The sequence below is a fragment of the Pinus tabuliformis genome, chromosome 3_1 (assembly GCF_031772625.1).
Source record: "Pinus tabuliformis cultivar Carrire ecotype Pingquan chromosome 3_1, CPIR1, whole genome shotgun sequence".
In the NCBI taxonomy this organism is placed as follows: domain Eukaryota; kingdom Viridiplantae; phylum Streptophyta; class Pinopsida; order Pinales; family Pinaceae; genus Pinus; species Pinus tabuliformis.
Genome location: NC_142301.1, coordinates 545,090,317 through 545,100,265, shown reverse-complemented (window position 1 = coordinate 545,100,265; position 9,949 = coordinate 545,090,317).

Below are 9,949 nucleotides of genomic sequence, written 5' to 3'. Positions count from 1 at the left end.
ATGAGTTAGTTGATTTTGATGGGGACTCTTTGGGCAAACCCAGAAATGGACTTTACCTAAAGAGGTATTATGCTTAAAATGATGGATGGAGAAATTTTTAGATAGGTTAGATTTCCTTTCTAGCTAGCAAGTGTGTTAGTTTAGTCAGTGTGCTTAGTTTAGCGAGTGTGGTTTTCGTCATTATTCTGGCTTATCTTGGTTTTACTCTTGATATTGTAGATGTCGACGCCTCTCCAAACATACATTGGATTTGCTGATGGTGCTTGTCGTAGTACACGGAATATCTCTTCCGCAGCTTGGGTTATCTATTCACCCTCTGACGAGTTAGTTTCTATGCATGGGGTAAGCCTCGGTCAAACAACGAATAACATTGCAGAATACAGTGCAGTGGTTGAATTATTATCCGAATCTATTTCATTTGGAATTCGACGTTTGATAGTGAGGTTAGATTCTGAACTTGTTGTATTACAGCTTAATAGAGTTTATGCCATTAGAAATCCTGTGTTATTAAGGTTGTTTTTGAGAGTGCGTCTCTTGGAACGTGAATTTGATTACATTGAATATCAACATATTCCAAGGTCTTTGAATACATTAGCAGATGCAATTGCTTCTCGAGTGTTGGACAGACATTTATAATAATCATGCAAGTAAATTTAAAGACATTTCATCATACATGTTAAACAAGATAAGCCGGTAATAGTGATATATAGATATAGATAGAAGTGTGTCCAAAAATATATACATCGTCTTCGATCATAGGTTTAACACACCTTATGATCGGCAAAATGATAGTACAAAAAGTCAAAAATGTCACATGTGACTACAAAAGTGACTAGTCAATCACTGGTGGTGCTCTCTGTACGACACCACTGCGCGGGCTACCTTGCGCAGAAATCTCCTAAACGGTCCAGGGACCGCGACTACGAAGCGCTGAAGCCTGATAGGAATGTCGTCCATAGTAGTCTCAGGTATATCTGCCGTGAGACGCTCTAGATCATGCTCCAACTCAGCTAGTACTTCTGCTGTCGCGTCCTGTGGGGCCGGTGCCGGTGCAGCTGGATGTCGTCTGTCGTAAGGCCGGAGATTGGCTGGACGCTGTGGTCCAACATCTGCATTTTTAAAATTTTACTGTTACTTTGAGACGATATATATGAAAAATAAAAAATACATAATTAGAAAACTTGTGAAAATGAAAGTACCTCTGTCATCCCATTGTTCTCCCTGTGGAAGAACCATGTCCGGATCACCTCTGAAATCCATTCCGGCATATGGAAAGTCTTGTATCACAAAAAGCTGGCCCTCTAGCCAGTCGAAGTAACTGTCTGAGAATCGAACCACTGCAGCACCCTCGTCAGGATGCCGGGCCATCACCGCAACCCATCGAACAAGCTTTGGCTCCCGAGGACCCAAGTCATCAACAGTGAGTTGCTGAGGGATCAGCATAGGAACTCTCTCCAAGGCAAAGCTCACGACTATAGGCCCATATCCAAAAGTTTTTAGTCGTCCGTTCTTTGCCTTGGTTAGTTGGCTCTTCATATGAGCCGACACAGCTTCGCACCAGTTGAAGATGGTGCCTTGGTAACAGTCAACTGCCATCCGCATTTGGGATCCGGAGGCAATGTGCAAGGCGGCCGCGCCACAAATCCTGGTGACCGTAAATGCAATAACTCTAAGTTCCGCCAGAGCGATGTGCTTTATCTCCATGCCTTTTTTATGGCGAGTCCCTGGTCTGCACCACTCCTCGCGGAGATCATCAAGGGATTGGCCACCCGGCCTGGTCCCCGCAAGGTTGAGTTGCTCACCTCTGTTTGGCAAGCCAGTGAGAAAGTATACATCCGAGGGCTCTATCTCGAGCTGGTGCCCTCCAATGTAAAAACATTGATCTTGAACGTTCCATCGCTCAACCAGCCATTCCAAAAATCTTACCTGGCCCCTCATGCCCGGTATGGTCCAATATTTGTACAATCCACATGTTCTTAAGGCATCCAGAGAGGGTTGGTGGTTAATCGCAGCTTCATCGTCCTCTACGTGCTCTCTCTCTCTCCAGTCTAACATGTTTTGGGTCCTGCACATCAAAAGAGTCAATTAGAAATTAATTTGAGCAAATTTGGTGGTTTTTGAGAGAGTTGGGGTTTTGAAATGCGCCCTTTGCGGAAGACGCACCCCGGCTTTGTAGCACAGGGCGTCCGGACGCAGCTCGCCTGAAGGCGGACTGCGTCCCCCGACCTTTTTCCCGTGTGAGAAAAAGTCGGGGGACGCAGGTCACCCGAAGGGCACCTGCGTCCGCCGAGGGGCGCATTTTGAACCCAAAACCCCCCCAAAAAATGAAACAGAGACCAAAAACAAAAAACTAAACGGATAAAAATGAAGAGTGGGATGTGTAAAATACCTCGGTGAAGCGGCGTTCGATTCCGACGGTCAGATTTTCCGCAGCAACCACGGGAAGTTTCTTGTCAAAAGCTCCTTTTTCAACCTCAACAGTGAAACGGTAAAAATGACATGGTAAAAGGTCTTTTTATAGGTTTTTTGGATGAATTAGTTCATTTTTTACCATGAAAAGATGTTTTTGAATGTATTTTTGCCTATTTTAAACAGGTATGAGTAATGTGTCGCTTTTGTGCAGGACGAAGGGATTTCGAGGGAAATTGTAATTTTTCACAAACAAAATTTCAGAGTCATCTTTTAAGCCCTTTTCTGACTCCTAAAACATGAAAAGATCGCCGAGTGTTTCTTTTTCACTCGTTAAAACGGAATTAAAAGACGGTCCCCTTTTAGCTCTTTTCTGACCGCAAAATCAGGAAAAGATTGCCGGGTTTTTGTCGTTTCGAACTCGATAAGGAAATAAAACGACGTGTCCTTGATCGCTTTTTACTTTTCAGGTTAACGACACTATTATGAAAGTACTCCTTGGTCGCAAGATCAAGCGGTTCCCCCAGGTATTATTTTATACTTTTTCGGGCTTGAGGGACACAAATATACGAAAAAGTTCAACGTGGAGTCTCCTTTAGTTTTTCAGACTCTCTAAAATTGAAAAACGCCGAGTTTCTCCTATACTGGGCTCGTTAAACTTTTACAGTAGAGGACCTGTTCAATTACAAACAGGAACGAACCACTCCTTCCTAGGGTTCGAATTTAAACTAGGTTGGACTCGTCCGAAGGATGAGCTTATAATCAAGCATATGTTATCCTCCTCAAGCTTGTTAAAAATAAAGAGGTACTTGCCAGAAATGGTGGGGGAAAAGAGAGAAGAATGAACCTGTTTGTCACCTTTTGTCTCAAAAGAAACTTTATTACCACTCTTGAACACGACACTTTTTCATTCACCTGGGTTGGGAAATCTTTTACCTCACAGTTGACCAAATCACTTTGAAAGTCTTTAACCGGGTTCCGGGGATTAACTTTGAGTTATTCGTCACCAAGCCATCTGTTGTGTCGTTATGTGTTCAAGAGGTCTGCAAGCAAAACTTTCATCTGCAAAATACTTGTCATCCATTTGACCATCCCTGAGTCAGTCCTTACAGCAACATTTCTTCAACTTGAACAATGATTTCGTGTTGCGGGCTTGCCTGCAACGGGTCGCTTTCTATCGACATCGACACATTATCTAGAAAGATGACTTAGGAATCGACAGTACCTTGAAGTCTGCATGCATCAATGGCAGGTTTCTCGCCTTTGACGTCAGTTTACATCATTGACTTTCGATCAGAGGATTCCGTGAAGTGTTCGACATCAAAACATCTATTCACATTTCACGGGTTGTGCTTGGTACTTTGAGAACCATTGACATTACTGGTGGTTTCTCTCACGCTTGTTAACAGTTTACATCATTGACTGGTAATCAAGTGGTTTCTACCATGTTCGACATCGAATCATTTAATCACATGGCTAGAATCGTACCAATTCGGGAAGTAGAAGTGAAGACCCTGGATCTAGTTTCTACCATCCAGGCTGCGAGGAGTTTTGTATTCATTGTCTATGTAGACTTATCATAAACAGATGGCTGCGTCCATACTGTGTCTACAAAAGTCTATAAAAATGATGTACTGCAAGATCATTCCTGTATCAGAATAGTTAGTCCATTAGTTAAAGTTTTGAATCTGAGTATGGGAATGCCTACCTCAGTGATGATATAATCTTATCCATGTATTTTGTGTTGAAAATTGCAGGTTCCAACCAGGCCATCCACAAGGCAATCCTTGAAATGATAAAGCGCTTCACCCTTCCTAGAATTACAAAACCCTATTCTATTCCAGGCTTCGCACTTTAGGGGGCAATCTGTTACACTAAAAAATGTCACCTTGACTACTTACAGTTAGTATGGCTCAAATCAACAGTCATGCTACCCTCTTAGGCAAGTCTCATGCCTCTGTTATCCATCTCAAACTCAAAGAAGAGAGAAAGTCTTGTAAAAACTATGTTTATCTCTGGGGTCGCAGGTTCTCTCTAGCCTTACCTGCGGGGACGCTGACCATGTTCACAAAATCTGCGTCCATGGACGCTCTGTATGTTAAGGGACAGGTGCGTCCCTCTGTAAAAGGCAAAATGCGCGAGTTTTATCTTGAAAAAGTTACTTGTGGTTACTTCTAGAACATTCTAGAGGTCGGTTTGATGAAATGGATGCGCCTCCAGTTGGTTCATGTATCTCTATTAAGGGGGAACTTATCCCATCAATAAGGGAGCTATCCCACCCATAGAGGGGGATGATCCCATTGATAGTGGACCTGAATAACCTCTTTACAGCACTATAAATAAAGGCATTGAGCCAAAGGAGAGGAGGTTGGAGCTATACATTTTCTTTGGGTAAATGCTGCAGGATTTAGGTCTTCCATTAGAGCCTTTGTGAGGAGAGATTGTCTTCACTTGATTCTACTTGGGAGAGGGTGAGCTTTGTCAAAGTAGAGGAAAACCCTTGATGGACCCTGGGAGGAACTTGCACAACACCAAGGCCAGGTTGTAAGAGTTTCTTTGTTTCGTTATTAATACAAACTGGTTTATTTTTCTCAATAGCTTGTGTTAATGAGTTATTTCATGTGTTCCTTGGTCTGCATGTTGAATATATGTTTTATTATATGAAATGCAAGTGCTTGGTAATTGTTTGATTGTTTGTGGTTGCAGGAATTGACTTGAAGGAGGAGCTCATCCGGATCGTCAAGAACGGACTTCAACAACAGCGTTTTGGAATAAGGTAAGCCTAAACACTTGTAGTTTTCATGTTGTAAAAGGTGTATTTAGAGAAAGATCACTCCATTTTGTCTTGTTTGTCATTAGAATGTCTTAGACTTCTAGGAAGGTCAGTCGTGTCCGCACCCTTGACAGATTCCGTGTGACAGGTATGTCCTAGAAAAAGAATAAAAGGAAAAAAATAATAAAAAGGTCAAAAAATGAAAGAAAATGAACCCCAAAAAGAAAAGAAAAAGACCATGAAAGTGTGCAAGTTCAAATGCCACTGCTATTTTACTTTTTGTATAATAAAGATTGTGTTCAGATTGTTACTTATGCCACAATCCAGGGTAACCAAATAGTTTAAGCTTGGTTATTCCATGTTTTGAATTTCATGTTTATAGATATAGAGAATAAAATATGACCAAACTATTTTAATCTTGGCAGGTAAGTAGATAGGTAGAGTGAATAAAAGGAGCTCAACAATTTAATCTGAGTCCTTGGATGTAATAATGTTAGACTTAGTTAGAATACCAATATAAATAAAAGAAAGGTTTAATAAGGGTTTGCTAGTTTAAGTGCACCCTAATAAAAGAAGTAAAAATGGTAAGATGTGTAGGTGGGTAAGTAGATGTTTGGTTGCAGAATTATGTATGATGAATGGTTAAGTAAAAATCCCAAATCATTTGTTTTCATCATCACATTACGTTGAAAGTATGGGAAGCAAAGATACATTTGCAAAGTCAACTTAATTAACCTCCTCACTCAATTTCCCTAAGAATTTCATTAATTTCCCTGAATTACTAAAGGCACCAACAACCTGAAAGTTAAAGAGGCTCAAAGCATTTCTCTGACTTCTGGAGGGACTATACCCTCTGCCCAATAACTTGTAAAATCCTAAGTGCTAAAGCCCCTTCATCAAAATTCACCCTCTTCATAATTCGTTTATACCCTTCAAATCCTTTTCCTAAGGAAAATCACTCTTTTACCTAGGAAAAATAAAAGGTTCTTTATAACCACCCCCCCCCCCCCAAAAAAAAAAACACATTTTCACCCAAGTCATAATGTTGGATGATGAATGTATTTTCAGAAACATTTACTTAGCATATTTCTTCTTCGATGGCCATATTAACTTCTAATTCTCATTATTTATTTAACTCCCAAAACAAATTACCCTTTCCCATATTATTAATAAAAATCCCAAAAATAAATAAATACCCCTTCCCAATGGTTTGAAATATAAACCATAATAAAGCTAGTTAAAATTAGATTAATTAATCGAACCGCGATTAATTAAGAGCCCAAACCCCCCGAAGTATTAAAAAGGGATTAATTAATCTCCTGGATTAATTAATATCCTCCGCACTAATCATATTATCCCCGATATAATTAAAGTCATTTAATTATGATCGAGCCCTGTTACACAAAATATTGTCACCATGGCCATTTGCAGTCAGTGTGAGTCTATCATCACTCATACTGTCCTCCTTTGCAAGTCTCAAACCTCGTCTCTTCATGTCAAGCTTTAAAAATGAGAGAAAATCCTTGAATATCAATAAAGCTCTGGTTCCGCACTTTCTCTTACTATTACTTGCGGTCCCGCACCCCTTGTGTTATAGACATTTTTGTGCCTTACAGCATAGAGCATGAAATGTCAATAATCTGAGGGATCCAAAGTCCCTAAACATGTTGTTCCTACCCCTAGAGGAACAAGGTCAACAAACCACAGCACTTCAGATCAGTTCTCCACTGAAAAACACTCAAAAACAGGTCAATTTTGGATCAAAGCAGCTGCTCCACTGAGCATCTGCGCTGAATGTCAACTGCTCCATGGTGTACCTGCGCTGAATGTCAACTTCATCAAAGGCTACCTGCGCTGAGTGAGTTTGGACATGTGGAGGAATCTTTCCTCAATGTGTCAGTGCCCAGGAAGCTTCCAAATTGACACATGGATCAAAAGATTCGCCTAAGTGAAGAGTAAGAGGTTCTAGAACTCCGAATGGAAGGTAGAATCTCCGAGTGGACTCAAGAACTAAAGAACAACTGGGGTTGAAGAGGACAACAGTCACACATCATGCTGACTTATCTTCACTCCAAAACTCTATATAAGGATCTCATCCCATGGGATCTACAGGCTGGAATTTTGTGCAAAGAATTGCTGTTGGTTTACAGTTGAGAGTATTGGGTGATTGTTTGAGAGAGGTGAAGAGGAGATTTCTTTCCGTCGGGAAGGTGATGCTGGATTGGGCCTCTTATGGTTGTATCACCGCCTGAACCTTACTTTCTTCCATTAATAAAGCATTTGAGGTTCTTCTATTCGCATGTGTTTCAATGATGTGTTGTCTTACTTGCGTATTTGATTTATGCTAATCCTTGAATCAATTATGAATGCATGCTTCTTGTAGTTTCCTTTTCTTGTCTTGTTTGCAGGATCTCGTGTAGCCGGGCCCGTGAGAAGACAAGGAGCTGGGAGCAAGCAGCAAAGAGAGAAGATTGGATCGACCATTTGCGCAAGACATCGGTAAGTGGATCTCTTCCTTTCCTCTTTTGCATGTCATAAAGAAGTAATCTTAGATAGCTTTGCTTTGACTGTTGCTAAGGAACTATCACCCTTAGAGTGGGATAGGGTCATTCCGTGTTGGATACTTTTCCCCACAACAGACTGGCGACTCCGCTGGGGAACGTGTCTTGTTGGTAGCTTGTGTTTCTTGCTATTCATTTCCTAAACAAAGGGAGTACCGAATCGAACTGCGTTCGAATCCTTCGAAGGCAAAGTAGAGGGCAGCTACTCTAGCTCAGTTCTGGGCATGTTTATGATTTGAAGAGTTGATCCACAAGGACACTTATTAGCTCTTTGTGATAGTGTTCATCTTCCTTTAATCATCCTCTAGTGTATACTTGACTGATAGCCTCTGATTTGGCCAAAAACCATTGATTTTTGAGCAATCTGTGACTCGGAACCAAAGAGAGACGAGAGTTTTCTCTTCAGTGCAGCTGCAGTGAAGGCTACCTGCGCTGCAACGCAGGTCTCGAAGGGGCTACCTGCGTTGAATGTCAAACTGACAGTGTCCTACCTGCGCTGAACCAGTTTTGCATTGTGCAACTGGGGTTCCCTGCTTTCTGTTTCCCAGTTTTCAGTATTGTTTTTGCAGCCTGTTGTCAACCTGTATACCCATCTGAAACTATCTTTCTTGGCCATCATTCCGCCTCAGTTGTGTGAAGAAACCATGATTGTTCTTATTGTATTTCTTACTTTCATTCACAGTTTCCCATAGCGAAAGTGAACTAGTCTTGTTGTGGCCTCTTGGATCTAGACCTGTGATAAAGTGTCGTTGTGATTCTAAGAGCTAGTTTATTGCTGTTCATAGCTGCTTGAGCATTTGATTTCGTTATATGGTTCGGATTTCAGTATTTCTTGTGTCAAAACGAGTGAATCTTAAGGTGTTCTTTTGAAAATTGGACAAAAACTGGTTTGCTTTCGCTTGAAATTGAATTCGAAATTATACAACAGCTTTCTTTTTGTAATACATCAACATTAAGGAAGAAGAAAAGAAATACTTGCATTGTGCATGTGCATTTTGACAGTTTGCATGTCGATTTAGGAAAAGTGCATCAGTGTGTGCTCTATGATCTGTTTGAAAAGATGATGTCTTTCTTTTCCCTCAGTAGTTAAGATTTTCATAAGTTGAAAGAATTGAAAAAGCTTGCTTATCATTCTTAGACTGCATTTAGGAGTTGTATCATACATCACGTGGTGATCCATAAAGGCAAACTGCTAAGCAAGATCAACCTAAAACGAACTGAATTTACATAACAATGCTTTGAAACATAACGAAACATAGTAGAGGTCTAGGTAGAGACGTGTTCCGGCGTCGTTAAACATAGTGACTATCGATCTCTACGAAGGTGGGTGATTCCTCCTGAGGGACGATAGCACTAATACGGATTTGTGCTCCCGCGTACCATCGCGTATATTGGGAGACCCCTATAGGAACAAAGCCTTTATCCATAGGAAGCCGTGTCGGTCGCCCTACTGATCGCGATGCAGTGAACACAGCATTCACGAAGATCGACCACTCGTACCGTAAAACGTATTCTGTGGTTTCGCGAAAGGTTTGGCACACCCTCTGCCTAGAACTCCAGAGTAGTTTCTTTTGGCCTTTTTCAAACTCTATAACTGAAAACGTCCATCCGAGCATTTGTCACTTCAGGCTCGTTAATACATCGAAGGAGACTAGAGTCATCTTTAGCTTTTTCTCGACTCTTAAAAAGTGAAAAAGCAAGTTGTGTCTTTAAAAAGCGTCTAAAATTAATTCAATTCGAAAACACATTTTACCCTGTGTATTGTTGGTTGATCAAGTAATCCGCAATCGTGGAAGAAAGTCAATCGATGACCCGTCGTTCGCGGAAGCTTACGAGTCAACCGTCTTTGTCTCCGGAATCGAAAACAACCCGGGCAAAGCGAACTCGTTCAACCGGTTCCAAATCTCGTGTCAAAGTTAGAACAAGTGTTCCAACGACATCGGAGGTTCCGGTTATTCCAAACATTTCTGGAAACCCTGCCCATATTAAAGAAGTTCAACAACCCCAGAAGGACGGTAACACTGATCCTAGTCTGGCAGCAAATACTTGTGTTACTGAATCAGTTCCATCGGTGATCGGTTCAGAGAGTCTTGCTCCTCAAACAACTGTCGTTGTCGAAACAACCCCTTCTTCGGCACCAGAAATATTTTACGGACCTGACGGTCTTCCTCTTCCACCTGGTCTGATTGCAATAGAGGAAATTGTA